This window comes from Heptranchias perlo, chromosome 23 (assembly GCF_035084215.1).
Source record: "Heptranchias perlo isolate sHepPer1 chromosome 23, sHepPer1.hap1, whole genome shotgun sequence".
In the NCBI taxonomy this organism is placed as follows: domain Eukaryota; kingdom Metazoa; phylum Chordata; class Chondrichthyes; order Hexanchiformes; family Hexanchidae; genus Heptranchias; species Heptranchias perlo.
The window spans coordinates 49,887,218-49,903,736 of record NC_090347.1 but is presented as its reverse complement, the minus strand read 5'-3'; positions in this window follow the sequence as shown (position 1 = coordinate 49,903,736).

The following is a 16,519-nucleotide window of genomic DNA, read 5'->3' as shown; positions in this document are numbered from 1 at the left end:
GTGTAATCCCGCGCTCCTCTTACTGTGATTGGTGTAATACCGCGCTCCTCTTACTGTGATTGGTGTAATACCGCGCTCCTCTTACTGTGATTGGTATAATACCGCACTCCTCTTACTGTGATTGGTGTAATACCGCACTTCTCTTACTGTGATTGGTATAATACCGCACTCCTCTTACTGTGATTGGTATAATACCGCACTACTCTTACTGTGATTGGTGTAATACCGCACTCCTCTTACTGTGATTGGTATAATACCGCACTCCTCTTACTGTGATTGGTATAATACCACACTCCTCTTACTGTGATTGGTGTAATACCGCGCTCCTCTTACTGTGATTGGTGTAATACCGCACTCCTCTTACTGTGATTGGTGTAATATCGCACTCCTCTTACTGTGATTGGTGTAATACCGCACTCCTCTTACTGTGATTGGTGTAATACCGCACTCCTCTTACTGTGATTGGAATAATACCGCACTCCTCTTACTGTGATTGGTGTAATACCGCGCTCCTCTTACTGTGATTGGTGTAATACCGCACTCCTCTTACTGTGATTGGTGTAATACCGCAATCCTCTTGCTGTGATTGGTGTAATACCGCACTCCTCTTACTGTGATTGGTATAATACCGCGCTCCTCTTACTGTGATTGGTGTAATACCGCGCTCCTCTTACTGTGATTGGTGTAATACCGCACTCCTCTTACTGTGATTGGTGTAATACCGCACTCCTCTTACTGTGATTGGTATAATACCGCACTCCTCTTACTGTGATTGGTGTAATACCGCACTCCTCTTACTGTGATTGGTATAATACCGCGCTCCTCTTACTGTGATTGGAATAATACCGCACTCCTCTTACTGTGATTGGTGTAATACCGCACTCCTCTTACTGTGATTGGTATAATACCGCACTCCTCTTACTGTGATTGGTATAATACCGCACTCCTCTTACTGTGATTGGTGTAATACCGCACTCCTCTTACTGTGATTGGTGTAATACCGCACTCCTCTTACTGTGATTGGTGTAATACCGCACTCCTCTTACTGTGATTGGTGTAATACCGCACTCCTCTTACTGTGATTGGTGTAATACCGCACTCCTCTTACTGTGATTGGTGTAATACCGCACTCCTCTTACTGTGATTGGTGTAATACCGCACTCCTCTTACTGTGATTGGTGTAATACCGCACTCCTCTTACTGTGATTGGTGTAATACCGCACTCCTCTTACTGTGATTGGTGTAATACCGCACTCCTCTTACTGTGATTGGTGTAATACCGCGCTCCTCTTACTGTGATTGGTGTAATACCGCGCTCCTCTTACTGTGATTGGTGTAATACCGCGCTCCTCTTACTGTGATTGGTGTAATACCGCGCTCCTCTTACTGTGATTGGTGTAATACCGCGCTCCTCTTACTGTGATTGGTGTAATACCGCGCTCCTCTTACTGTGATTGGTGTAATACCGCGCTCCTCTTACTGTGATTGGTGTAATACCGCGCTCCTCTTACTGTGATTGGTGTAATACCGCGCTCCTCTTACTGTGATTGGTGTAATACCGCGCTCCTCTTACTGTGATTGGTGTAATACCGCGCTCCTCTTACTGTGATTGGTGTAATACCGCGCTCCTCTTACTGTGATTGGTGTAATACCGCGCTCCTCTTACTGTGATTGGTGTAATACCGCACTCCTCTTACTGTGATTGGTGTAATACCGCGCTCCTCTTACTGTGATTGGTATAATACCGCACTCCTCTTACTGTGATTGGTGTAATACCGCACTTCTCTTACTGTAATTGGTGTAATACCGCGCTCCTCTTACTGTGATTGGTATAATACCGCACTCCTCTTACTGTGATTGGTGTAATACCTCACTCCTCTTACTGTGATTGGAATAATACCGCGCTCCTCTTACTGTGATTGGTGTAATACCGCACTCCTCTTACTGTGATTGGTATAATACCGCACTCCTCTTACTGTGATTGGTGTAATACCGCACTCCTCTTACTGTGATTGGAATAATACCGCACTCCTCTTACTGTGATTGGTGTAATACCGCACTCCTCTTACTGTGATTGGTATAATACCGCACTCCTCTTACTGTGATTGGTGTAATACCGCGCTCCTCTTACTGTGATTGGTGTAATACCGCACTCCTCTTACTGTGATTGGTGTAATACCGCAATCCTCTTACTGTGATTGGTGTAATACCGCACTCCTCTTACTGTGATTGGTATAATACCGCGCTCCTCTTACTGTGATTGGTGTAATACCGCGCTCCTCTTACTGTGATTGGTGTAATACCGCACTCCTCTTACTGTGATTGGTGTAATACCGCACTCCTCTTACTGTGATTGGTATAATACCGCACTCCTCTTACTGTGATTGGTGTAATACCGCACTCCTCTTACTGTGATTGGTATAATACCGCGCTCCTCTTACTGTGATTGGAATAATACCGCACTCCTCTTACTGTGATTGGTGTAATACCGCGCTCCTCTTACTGTGATTGGTGTAATACCGCACTCCTCTTACTGTGATTGGTATAATACCGCACTCCTCTTACTGTGATTGGTATAATACCGCACTCCTCTTACTGTGATTGGTGTAATACCGCACTCTTCTTACTGTGATTGGTGTAAAACCGCACTCCTCTTACTGTGATTGGTGTAATACCGCACTCATCTTACTGTGATTGGTGTAATACCGCACTCCTCTTACTGTGATTGGTGTAATACCGCACTCCTCTTACTGTGATTGGTGTAATACCGCACTCCTCTTACTGTGATTGGTGTAATACCGCACTCCTCTTACTGTGATTGGTGTAATACCGCACTCCTCTTACTGTGATTGGTGTAATACCGCACTCCTCTTACTGTGATTGGTGTAATACCGCACTCCTCTTACTGTGATTGGTGTAATACCGCACTCCTCTTACTGTGATTGGTGTAATACCGCACTCCTCTTACTGTGATTGGTGTAATACCGCGCTCCTCTTACTGTGATTGGTGTAATACCGCGCTCCTCTTACTGTGATTGGTGTAATACCGCGCTGCTCTTACTGTGATTGGTGTAATACCGCGCTCCTCTTACTGTGATTGGTGTAATCCCGCGCTCCTCTTACTGTGATTGGTGTAATACCGCACTCCTCTTACTGTGATTGGTGTAATACCGCGCTCCTCTTACTGTGATTGGTATAATACCGCACTCCTCTTACTGTGATTGGTGTAATACCGCACTTCTCTTACTGTGATTGGTATAATACCGCACTCCTCTTACTGTGATTGGTATAATACCGCACTACTCTTACTGTGATTGGTGTAATACCGCACTCCTCTTACTGTGATTGGTATAATACCGCACTCCTCTTACTGTGATTGGTATAATACCACACTCCTCTTACTGTGATTGGTGTAATACCGCGCTCCTCTTACTGTGATTGGTGTAATACCGCACTCCTCTTACTGTGATTGGTGTAATATCGCACTCCTCTTACTGTGATTGGTGTAATACCGCACTCCTCTTACTGTGATTGGTGTAATACCGCACTCCTCTTACTGTGATTGGAATAATACCGCACTCCTCTTACTGTGATTGGTGTAATACCGCGCTCCTCTTACTGTGATTGGTGTAATACCGCACTCCTCTTACTGTGATTGGTGTAATACCGCAATCCTCTTGCTGTGATTGGTGTAATACCGCACTCCTCTTACTGTGATTGGTATAATACCGCGCTCCTCTTACTGTGATTGGTGTAATACCGCGCTCCTCTTACTGTGATTGGTGTAATACCGCACTCCTCTTACTGTGATTGGTGTAATACCGCACTCCTCTTACTGTGATTGGTATAATACCGCACTCCTCTTACTGTGATTGGTGTAATACCGCACTCCTCTTACTGTGATTGGTATAATACCGCGCTCCTCTTACTGTGATTGGAATAATACCGCACTCCTCTTACTGTGATTGGTGTAATACCGCACTCCTCTTACTGTGATTGGTATAATACCGCACTCCTCTTACTGTGATTGGTATAATACCGCACTCCTCTTACTGTGATTGGTGTAATACCGCACTCCTCTTACTGTGATTGGTGTAATACCGCACTCCTCTTACTGTGATTGGTGTAATACCGCACTCCTCTTACTGTGATTGGTGTAATACCGCACTCCTCTTACTGTGATTGGTGTAATACCGCACTCCTCTTACTGTGATTGGTGTAATACCGCACTCCTCTTACTGTGATTGGTGTAATACCGCACTCCTCTTACTGTGATTGGTGTAATACCGCACTCCTCTTACTGTGATTGGTGTAATACCGCACTCCTCTTACTGTGATTGGTGTAATACCGCACTCCTCTTACTGTGATTGGTGTAATACCGCGCTCCTCTTACTGTGATTGGTGTAATACCGCGCTCCTCTTACTGTGATTGGTGTAATACCGCGCTCCTCTTACTGTGATTGGTGTAATACCGCGCTCCTCTTACTGTGATTGGTGTAATACCGCGCTCCTCTTACTGTGATTGGTGTAATACCGCGCTCCTCTTACTGTGATTGGTGTAATACCGCGCTCCTCTTACTGTGATTGGTGTAATACCGCGCTCCTCTTACTGTGATTGGTGTAATACCGCGCTCCTCTTACTGTGATTGGTGTAATACCGCGCTCCTCTTACTGTGATTGGTGTAATACCGCGCTCCTCTTACTGTGATTGGTGTAATACCGCGCTCCTCTTACTGTGATTGGTGTAATACCGCGCTCCTCTTACTGTGATTGGTGTAATACCGCACTCCTCTTACTGTGATTGGTGTAATACCGCGCTCCTCTTACTGTGATTGGTATAATACCGCACTCCTCTTACTGTGATTGGTGTAATACCGCACTTCTCTTACTGTAATTGGTGTAATACCGCGCTCCTCTTACTGTGATTGGTATAATACCGCACTCCTCTTACTGTGATTGGTGTAATACCTCACTCCTCTTACTGTGATTGGAATAATACCGCGCTCCTCTTACTGTGATTGGTGTAATACCGCACTCCTCTTACTGTGATTGGTATAATACCGCACTCCTCTTACTGTGATTGGTGTAATACCGCGCTCCTCTTACTGTGATTGGTGTAATACCGCACTCCTCTTACTGTGATTGGTGTAATACCGCACTCCTCTTACTGTGATTGGTGTAATACCGCACTCCTCTTACTGTGATTGGTGTAATACCGCACTCCTCTTACTGTGATTGGAATAATACCGCACTCCTCTTACTGTGATTGGTGTAATACCGCACTCCTCTTACTGTGATTGGTATAATACCGCACTCCTCTTACTGTGATTGGTGTAATACCGCACTCCTCTTACTGTGATTGGTATAATACCGCACTCCTCTTACTGTGATTGGTGTAATACCGCACTCCTCTTACTGTGATTGGTGTAATACCGCACTCCTCTTACTGTGATTGGTATAATACCGCACTCCTCTTACTGTGATTGGTGTAATACCGCACTCCTCTTACTGTGATTGGTATAATACCGCGCTCCTCTTACTGTGATTGGTGTAATACCGCGCTCCTCTTACTGTGATTGGTGCAATACCGCACTCCTCTTACTGTGATTGGTGTAATACCGCACTCCTCTTACTGTGATTGGTGTAATACCGCACTCCTCTTACTGTGATTGGTGTAATACCGCACTCCTCTTACTGTGATTGGTGTAATACCGCACTCCTCTTACTGTGATTGGTGTAATACCGCACTCCTCTTACTGTGATTGGTGTAATACCGCACTCCTCTTACTGTGATTGGTGTAATACCGCGCTCCTCTTACTGTGATTGGTGTAATACCGCGCTCCTCTTACTGTGATTGGTGTAATACCGCGCTCCTCTTACTGTGATTGGTGTAATACCGCACTCCTCTTACTGTGATTGGTGTAATACCGCACTCCTCTTACTGTGATTGGTGTAATACCGCGCTCCTCTTACTGTGATTGGTGTAATACCGCGCTCCTCTTACTGTGATTGGTGTAATACCGCACTCCTCTTACTGTGATTGGTATAATACCGCACTCCTCTTACTGTGATTGGTGTAATACCGCGCTCCTCTTACTGTTATTGGTGTAATACCGCATTCCTCTTACTGTGATTGGTATAATACCGCACTCCTCTTACTGTGATTGGTATAATACCGCACTCCTCTTACTGTGATTGGTGTAATACCGCACTCCTCTTACTGTGATTGGTATAATACCGCACTCCTCTTACTGTGATTGGTATAATACCGCACTCCTCTTACTGTGATTGGTGTAATACCGCACTCCTCTTACTGTGATTGGTGTAATACCGCACTCCTCTTACTGTGATTGGTGTAATACCGCACTCCTCTTACTGTGATTGGTGTAATACCGCACTCCTCTTACTGTGATTGGTGTAATACCGCACTCCTCTTACTGTGATTGGTGTAATACCGCACTCCTCTTACTGTGATTGGTGTAATACCGCACTCCTCTTACTGTGATTGGTGTAATACCGCACTCCTCTTACTGTGATTGGTGTAATACCGCACTCCTCTTACTGTGATTGGTGTAATACCGCACTCCTCTTACTGTGATTGGTGTAATACCGCGCTCCTCTTACTGTGATTGGTGTAATACCGCGCTCCTCTTACTGTGATTGGTGTAATACCGCGCTCCTCTTACTGTGATTGGTGTAATACCGCACTCCTCTTACTGTGATTGGTGTAATACCGCACTCCTCTTACTGTGATTGGTGTAATACCGCGCTCCTCTTACTGTGATTGGTGTAATACCGCGCTCCTCTTACTGTGATTGGTGTAATACCGCGCTCCTCTTACTGTGATTGGTGTAATACCGCACTCCTCTTACTGTGATTGGTGTAATACCGCACTCCTCTTACTGTGATTGGTGTAATACCGCACTCCTCTTACTGTGATTGGTATAATACCGCACTCCTCTTACTGTGATTGGTGTAATACCGCGCTCCTCTTACTGTGATTGGTATAATACCGCGCTCCTCTTACTGTGATTGGTGTAATACCGCACTCCTCTTACTGTGATTGGTGTAATACCGCACTCCTCTTACTGTGATTGGTGTAATACCGCACTCCTCTTACTGTGATTGGTGTAATACCGCACTCCTCTTACTGTGATTGGTGTAATACTGCACTCCTCTTACTGTGATTGGTGTAATACCGCACTCCTCTTACTGTGATTGGTGTAATACCGCACTCCTCTTACTGTGATTGGTATAATACCGCACTCATCTTACTGTGATTGGTATAATACCGCACTCCTCTTACTGTGATTGGTGCAATACCGCACTCCTCTTACTGTGATTGGTGCAATACCGCACTCCTCTTACTGTGATTGGTATAATACCGCACTCCTCTTACTGTGATTGGTGTAATACCGCACTCCTCTTACTGTGATTGGTGTAATACCGCGCTCCTCTTACTGTGATTGGTATAATACCGCACTCCTCTTACTGTGATTGGTGTAATACCACACTCCTCTTACTGTGATTGGTGTCATACCGCACTCCTCTTACTGTGATTGGTGTAATACCGCACTCCTCTTACTGTGATTGGTGTAATACCGCGCTCCTCTGACTGTGATTGGTATAATACCGCGCTCCTCTTACTGTGATTGGTATAATACCGCGCTCCTCTTACTGTGATTGGTGTAATACCACACTCCTCTTACTGTGATTGGTGTAATACCGCGATCCTCTTACTGTGATTGGTATAATACCGCGCTCCTCTTACTGTGATTGGTGTAATACCGCACTCCTCTTACTGTGATTGTTGTAATACCGCACTCCTCTTACTGTGATTGGTGTAATACTGCACTCCTCTTACTGTGATTGGTGTAATACCGCACTCCTCTTACTGTGATTGGTGTAATACCGCACTCCTCTTACTGTGATTGGTGTCATACCGCACTCCTCTTACTGTGATTGGTATAATACCGCACTCCTCTTACTGTGATTGGTGTAATACCGCACTCCTCTTACTGTGATTGGTATAATACCGCGCTCCTCTTACTGTGATTGGAATAATACCGCACTCCTCTTACTGTGATTGGTGTAATACCGCGCTCCTCTTACTGTGATTGGTGTAATACCGCACTCCTCTTACTGTGATTGGTATAATACCGCACTCCTCTTACTGTGATTGGTATAATACCGCACTCCTCTTACTGTGATTGGTGTAATACCGCACTCTTCTTACTGTGATTGGTGTAAAACCGCACTCCTCTTACTGTGATTGGTGTAATACCGCACTCATCTTACTGTGATTGGTGTAATACCGCACTCCTCTTACTGTGATTGGTGTAATACCGCACTCCTCTTACTGTGATTGGTGTAATACCGCACTCCTCTTACTGTGATTGGTGTAATACCGCACTCCTCTTACTGTGATTGGTGTAATACCGCACTCCTCTTACTGTGATTGGTGTAATACCGCACTCCTCTTACTGTGATTGGTGTAATACCGCACTCCTCTTACTGTGATTGGTGTAATACCGCACTCCTCTTACTGTGATTGGTGTAATACCGCACTCCTCTTACTGTGATTGGTGTAATACCGCGCTCCTCTTACTGTGATTGGTGTAATACCGCGCTCCTCTTACTGTGATTGGTGTAATACCGCGCTGCTCTTACTGTGATTGGTGTAATACCGCGCTCCTCTTACTGTGATTGGTGTAATCCCGCGCTCCTCTTACTGTGATTGGTGTAATACCGCACTCCTCTTACTGTGATTGGTGTAATACCGCGCTCCTCTTACTGTGATTGGTATAATACCGCACTCCTCTTACTGTGATTGGTGTAATACCGCACTTCTCTTACTGTGATTGGTATAATACCGCACTCCTCTTACTGTGATTGGTATAATACCGCACTACTCTTACTGTGATTGGTGTAATACCGCACTCCTCTTACTGTGATTGGTATAATACCGCACTCCTCTTACTGTGATTGGTATAATACCACACTCCTCTTACTGTGATTGGTGTAATACCGCGCTCCTCTTACTGTGATTGGTGTAATACCGCACTCCTCTTACTGTGATTGGTGTAATATCGCACTCCTCTTACTGTGATTGGTGTAATACCGCACTCCTCTTACTGTGATTGGTGTAATACCGCACTCCTCTTACTGTGATTGGAATAATACCGCACTCCTCTTACTGTGATTGGTGTAATACCGCGCTCCTCTTACTGTGATTGGTGTAATACCGCACTCCTCTTACTGTGATTGGTGTAATACCGCAATCCTCTTGCTGTGATTGGTGTAATACCGCACTCCTCTTACTGTGATTGGTATAATACCGCGCTCCTCTTACTGTGATTGGTGTAATACCGCGCTCCTCTTACTGTGATTGGTGTAATACCGCACTCCTCTTACTGTGATTGGTGTAATACCGCACTCCTCTTACTGTGATTGGTATAATACCGCACTCCTCTTACTGTGATTGGTGTAATACCGCACTCCTCTTACTGTGATTGGTATAATACCGCGCTCCTCTTACTGTGATTGGAATAATACCGCACTCCTCTTACTGTGATTGGTGTAATACCGCACTCCTCTTACTGTGATTGGTATAATACCGCACTCCTCTTACTGTGATTGGTATAATACCGCACTCCTCTTACTGTGATTGGTGTAATACCGCACTCCTCTTACTGTGATTGGTGTAATACCGCACTCCTCTTACTGTGATTGGTGTAATACCGCACTCCTCTTACTGTGATTGGTGTAATACCGCACTCCTCTTACTGTGATTGGTGTAATACCGCACTCCTCTTACTGTGATTGGTGTAATACCGCACTCCTCTTACTGTGATTGGTGTAATACCGCACTCCTCTTACTGTGATTGGTGTAATACCGCACTCCTCTTACTGTGATTGGTGTAATACCGCACTCCTCTTACTGTGATTGGTGTAATACCGCACTCCTCTTACTGTGATTGGTGTAATACCGCGCTCCTCTTACTGTGATTGGTGTAATACCGCGCTCCTCTTACTGTGATTGGTGTAATACCGCGCTCCTCTTACTGTGATTGGTGTAATACCGCGCTCCTCTTACTGTGATTGGTGTAATACCGCGCTCCTCTTACTGTGATTGGTGTAATACCGCGCTCCTCTTACTGTGATTGGTGTAATACCGCGCTCCTCTTACTGTGATTGGTGTAATACCGCGCTCCTCTTACTGTGATTGGTGTAATACCGCGCTCCTCTTACTGTGATTGGTGTAATACCGCGCTCCTCTTACTGTGATTGGTGTAATACCGCGCTCCTCTTACTGTGATTGGTGTAATACCGCGCTCCTCTTACTGTGATTGGTGTAATACCGCGCTCCTCTTACTGTGATTGGTGTAATACCGCACTCCTCTTACTGTGATTGGTGTAATACCGCGCTCCTCTTACTGTGATTGGTATAATACCGCACTCCTCTTACTGTGATTGGTGTAATACCGCACTTCTCTTACTGTAATTGGTGTAATACCGCGCTCCTCTTACTGTGATTGGTATAATACCGCACTCCTCTTACTGTGATTGGTGTAATACCTCACTCCTCTTACTGTGATTGGAATAATACCGCGCTCCTCTTACTGTGATTGGTGTAATACCGCACTCCTCTTACTGTGATTGGTATAATACCGCACTCCTCTTACTGTGATTGGTGTAATACCGCGCTCCTCTTACTGTGATTGGTGTAATACCGCACTCCTCTTACTGTGATTGGTGTAATACCGCACTCCTCTTACTGTGATTGGTGTAATACCGCACTCCTCTTACTGTGATTGGTGTAATACCGCACTCCTCTTACTGTGATTGGAATAATACCGCACTCCTCTTACTGTGATTGGTGTAATACCGCACTCCTCTTACTGTGATTGGTATAATACCGCACTCCTCTTACTGTGATTGGTGTAATACCGCACTCCTCTTACTGTGATTGGTATAATACCGCACTCCTCTTACTGTGATTGGTGTAATACCGCACTCCTCTTACTGTGATTGGTGTAATACCGCACTCCTCTTACTGTGATTGGTATAATACCGCACTCCTCTTACTGTGATTGGTGTAATACCGCACTCCTCTTACTGTGATTGGTATAATACCGCGCTCCTCTTACTGTGATTGGTGTAATACCGCGCTCCTCTTACTGTGATTGGTGCAATACCGCACTCCTCTTACTGTGATTGGTGTAATACCGCACTCCTCTTACTGTGATTGGTGTAATACCGCACTCCTCTTACTGTGATTGGTGTAATACCGCACTCCTCTTACTGTGATTGGTGTAATACCGCACTCCTCTTACTGTGATTGGTGTAATACCGCACTCCTCTTACTGTGATTGGTGTAATACCGCACTCCTCTTACTGTGATTGGTGTAATACCGCGCTCCTCTTACTGTGATTGGTGTAATACCGCGCTCCTCTTACTGTGATTGGTGTAATACCGCGCTCCTCTTACTGTGATTGGTGTAATACCGCACTCCTCTTACTGTGATTGGTGTAATACCGCACTCCTCTTACTGTGATTGGTGTAATACCGCGCTCCTCTTACTGTGATTGGTGTAATACCGCGCTCCTCTTACTGTGATTGGTGTAATACCGCACTCCTCTTACTGTGATTGGTATAATACCGCACTCCTCTTACTGTGATTGGTGTAATACCGCGCTCCTCTTACTGTTATTGGTGTAATACCGCATTCCTCTTACTGTGATTGGTATAATACCGCACTCCTCTTACTGTGATTGGTATAATACCGCACTCCTCTTACTGTGATTGGTGTAATACCGCACTCCTCTTACTGTGATTGGTATAATACCGCACTCCTCTTACTGTGATTGGTATAATACCGCACTCCTCTTACTGTGATTGGTGTAATACCGCACTCCTCTTACTGTGATTGGTGTAATACCGCACTCCTCTTACTGTGATTGGTGTAATACCGCACTCCTCTTACTGTGATTGGTGTAATACCGCACTCCTCTTACTGTGATTGGTGTAATACCGCACTCCTCTTACTGTGATTGGTGTAATACCGCACTCCTCTTACTGTGATTGGTGTAATACCGCACTCCTCTTACTGTGATTGGTGTAATACCGCACTCCTCTTACTGTGATTGGTGTAATACCGCACTCCTCTTACTGTGATTGGTGTAATACCGCACTCCTCTTACTGTGATTGGTGTAATACCGCGCTCCTCTTACTGTGATTGGTGTAATACCGCACTCCTCTTACTGTGATTGGTGTAATACCGCACTCCTCTTACTGTGATTGGTGTAATACCGCACTCCTCTTACTGTGATTGGTGTAATACCGCACTCCTCTTACTGTGATTGGTGTAATACCGCGCTCCTCTTACTGTGATTGGTGTAATACCGCGCTCCTCTTACTGTGATTGGTGTAATACCGCGCTCCTCTTACTGTGATTGGTGTAATACCGCACTCCTCTTACTGTGATTGGTGTAATACCGCACTCCTCTTACTGTGATTGGTGTAATACCGCACTCCTCTTACTGTGATTGGTATAATACCGCACTCCTCTTACTGTGATTGGTGTAATACCGCGCTCCTCTTACTGTGATTGGTATAATACCGCGCTCCTCTTACTGTGATTGGTGTAATACCGCACTCCTCTTACTGTGATTGGTGTAATACCGCACTCCTCTTACTGTGATTGGTGTAATACCGCACTCCTCTTACTGTGATTGGTGTAATACCGCACTCCTCTTACTGTGATTGGTGTAATACTGCACTCCTCTTACTGTGATTGGTGTAATACCGCACTCCTCTTACTGTGATTGGTGTAATACCGCACTCCTCTTACTGTGATTGGTATAATACCGCACTCATCTTACTGTGATTGGTATAATACCGCACTCCTCTTACTGTGATTGGTGCAATACCGCACTCCTCTTACTGTGATTGGTGCAATACCGCACTCCTCTTACTGTGATTGGTATAATACCGCACTCCTCTTACTGTGATTGGTGTAATACCGCACTCCTCTTACTGTGATTGGTGTAATACCGCGCTCCTCTTACTGTGATTGGTATAATACCGCACTCCTCTTACTGTGATTGGTGTAATACCACACTCCTCTTACTGTGATTGGTGTCATACCGCACTCCTCTTACTGTGATTGGTGTAATACCGCACTCCTCTTACTGTGATTGGTGTAATACCGCGCTCCTCTGACTGTGATTGGTATAATACCGCGCTCCTCTTACTGTGATTGGTATAATACCGCGCTCCTCTTACTGTGATTGGTGTAATACCACACTCCTCTTACTGTGATTGGTGTAATACCGCGATCCTCTTACTGTGATTGGTATAATACCGCGCTCCTCTTACTGTGATTGGTGTAATACCGCACTCCTCTTACTGTGATTGTTGTAATACCGCACTCCTCTTACTGTGATTGGTGTAATACTGCACTCCTCTTACTGTGATTGGTGTAATACCGCACTCCTCTTACTGTGATTGGTGTAATACCGCACTCCTCTTACTGTGATTGGTGTCATACCGCACTCCTCTTACTGTGATTGGTGTAATACCGCGCTCCTCTTACTGTGATTGGTGTAATACCGCGCTCCTCTTACTGTGATTGGTGTAATACCGCACTCCTCTTACTGTGATTGGTGTAATACCGCACTCCTCTTACTGTGATTGGTGTAATACCGCACTCCTCTTACTGTGATTGGTGTAATACCGCACTCCTCTTACTGTGATTGGTGTAATACCGCGCTCCTCTTACTGTGATTGGTGTAATACCGCGCTCCTCTTACTGTGATTGGTGTAATACCGCGCTCCTCTTACTGTGATTGGTGTAATACCGCGCTCCTCTTACTGTGATTGGTGTAATACCGCGCTCCTCTTACTGTGATTGGTGTAATACCGCGCTCCTCTTACTGTGATTGGTGTAATACCGCGCTCCTCTTACTGTGATTGGTGTAATACCGCGCTCCTCTTACTCTGATTGGTGTAATACCGCGCTCCTCTTACTGTGATTGGTGTAATACCGCGCTCCTCTTACTGTGATTGGTGTAATACCGCACTCCTCTTACTGTGATTGGTATAATACCGCGCTCCTCTTACTGTGATTGGTGTAATACCGCGCTCCTCTTACTGTGATTGGTGTAATACCGCACTCCTCTTACTGTGATTGGTGTAATACCGCACTCCTCTTACTGTGATTGGTGTAATACCGCGCTCCTCTTACTGTGATTGGTGTAATACCGCACTCCTCTTACTGTGATTGGTGTAATACCGCACTCCTCTTACTGTGATTGGTGTAATACCGCACTCCTCTTACTGTGATTGGTATAATACCGCGCTCCTCTTACTGTGATTGGTTTAATACCGCGCTCCTCTTACTGTGATTGGTGTAATACCGCACTCCTCTTACTGTGATTGGTGTAATACCGCACTCCTCTTACTGTGATTGGTGTAATACCGCGCTCCTCTTACTGTGATTGGTATAATACCGCACTCCTCTTACTGTGATTGGTGTAATACCGCACTCCTCTTACTGTGATTGGTGTAATACCGCACTCCTCTTACTGTGATTGGTGTAATACCGCACTCCTCTTACTGTGATTGGTGTAATACCGCACTCCTCTTACTGTGATTGGTGTAATACCGCGCTCCTCTTACTGTGATTGGTGTAATACCGCGCTCCTCTTACTGTGATTGGTGTAATACCGCGCTCCTCTTACTGTGATTGGTGTAATACCGCGCTCCTCTTACTGTGATTGGTGTAATACCGCGCTCCTCTTACTGTGATTGGTGTAATACCGCGCTCCTCTTACTGTGATTGGTGTAATACCGCGCTCCTCTTACTGTGATTGGTGTAATACCGCGCTCCTCTTACTGTGATTGGTGTAATACCGCGCTCCTCTTACTGTGATTGGTGTAATACCGCGCTCCTCTTACTGTGATTGGTGTAATACCGCGCTCCTCTTACTGTGATTGGTGTAATACCGCGCTCCTCTTACTGTGATTGGTGTAATACCGCGCTCCTCTTACTGTGATTGGTGTAATACCGCGCTCCTCTTACTGTGATTGGTGTAATACCGCACTCCTCTTACTGTGATTGGTGTAATACCGCACTCCTCTTACTGTGATTGGTGTAATACCGCACTCCTCTTACTGTGATTGGTGTAATACCGCACTCCTCTTACTGTGATTGGTGTAATACCGCACTCCTCTTACTGTGATTGGTGTAATACCGCACTCCTCTTACTGTGATTGGTGTAATACCGCACTCCTCTTACTGTGATTGGTGTAATACCGCACTCCTCTTACTGTGATTGGTGTAATACCGCACTCCTCTTACTGTGATTGGTGTAATACCGCACTCCTCTTACTGTGATTGGTGTAATACCGCACTCCTCTTACTGTGATTGGTGTAATACCGCACTCCTCTTACTGTGATTGGTGTAATACCGCACTCCTCTTACTGTGATTGGTGTAATACCGCACTCCTCTTACTGTGATTGGTGTAATACCGCGCTCCTCTTACTGTGATTGGTGTAATACCGCACTCCTCTTACTGTGATTGGTATAATACCGCACTCCTCTTACTGTGATTGGTATAATACCGCACTCCTCTTACTGTGATTGGTGTAATACCGCACTCCTCTTACTGTGATTGGTGTAATACCGCACTCCTCTTACTGTGATTGGTGTAATACCGCACTCCTCTTACTGTGATTGGGAAAATACCGCACTCCTCTTACTGTGATTGGTATAATACCGCACTCCTCTTACTGTGATTGGTGTAATACCGCACTCCTCTTACTGTGATTGGTGTAATACCGCACTCCTCTTACTGTGATTGGTGTAATACCGCGCTCCTCTTACTGTGATTGGTGTAATACCGCACTCCTCTTACTGTGATTGGTATAATACCGCACTCCTCTTACTGTGATTGGTATAATACCGCACTACTCTTACTGTGATTGGTGTAATACCGCACTCCTCTTACTGTGATTGGTATAATACCGCACTCCTCTTACTGTGATTGGTATAATACCGCACTCCTCTTACTGTGATTGGTGTAATACCGCGCTCCTCTTACTGTGATTGGTGTAATACCGCGCTCCTCTTACTGTGATTGGTGTAATACCGCACTCCTCTTACTGTGATTGGTGTAATACCGCACTCCTCTTACTGTGATTGGTGTAATACCGCGCTCCTCTTACTGTGATTGGTGTAATACCGCGCTCCTCTTACTGTGATTGGTGTAATACCGCGCTCCTCTCACTGTGATTGGTGTAATACCGCACTCCTCTTACTGTGATTGGTGTAATACCGCGCTCCTCTTACTGTGATTGGTGTAATACCGCGTTCCTCTTACTGTGATTGGTGTAACACCGCACTTCTCTTACTGTGATTGGTGCAATACCGCGCTCCTCTTACTGTGATTGGTATAATACCGCACTCCTCTTACTGTGATTGGTGTAATACCGCGTTCCTCTTACTGTG